Raw genomic sequence first — 835 nt, 5'->3', positions numbered from 1 at the left:
AGAAAAAATGCATATTATGTGCTATGATATAAAAAAATTATGGCATACCTTAAAATTAAAAAAAAATATGACATACTATACTATGACAAAAAAATATGACATACTATACTATGACAAAAAATATGACATACTATACTCTGACAAAAAAACATGACATACTATACTATGATTTAAAGGAAATATGGCATACTATGCTATGATATTAAAAAAATTATGGCATACTACACTATAACGAAAAATATGACATACTATACTATGACAAAAAAATATGGTGTACTATAATATGACTTTAAAAATATGACATACTATACTATGACTTAAAAAAATTATGACATACAATACTATAACAAAAAATTATGACATACTCTACTATGACAAAAAATATGACATACTATACCATGATGTTAAAAAAATGACATACTATACTATGACTTAAAAAAAACAATTATGACATACAATACTATCACAAAAAATTATGACATACTCTACTATGACAAAAAATATGACATACTGTACTATGATGTTAAAAAAATGACATACATATACTATGACATAAAAACAATTTTAACATACTACACTATGACAAAAAATATGACATACTATACTATGCCAAAAAAATATGACATACTATACTATGACAAAAAATATGACATACTATACTCTGACAAAAAAACATGACATACTATACTATGATTTAAAGAAAATATGGCATACTATGCTGTGATATTAAAAAAAATTATGGCATACTACACTATAACAAAAAATATGACATACTATACTATGCCAAAAAAATATGACATACTATACTATGACAAAAAATATGACATACTATACT

Source organism: Epinephelus moara, chromosome 11 (genome assembly GCF_006386435.1).
Source record: "Epinephelus moara isolate mb chromosome 11, YSFRI_EMoa_1.0, whole genome shotgun sequence".
Classification (NCBI taxonomy): domain Eukaryota; kingdom Metazoa; phylum Chordata; class Actinopteri; order Perciformes; family Serranidae; genus Epinephelus; species Epinephelus moara.
This window is presented reverse-complemented; position numbering follows the sequence as displayed.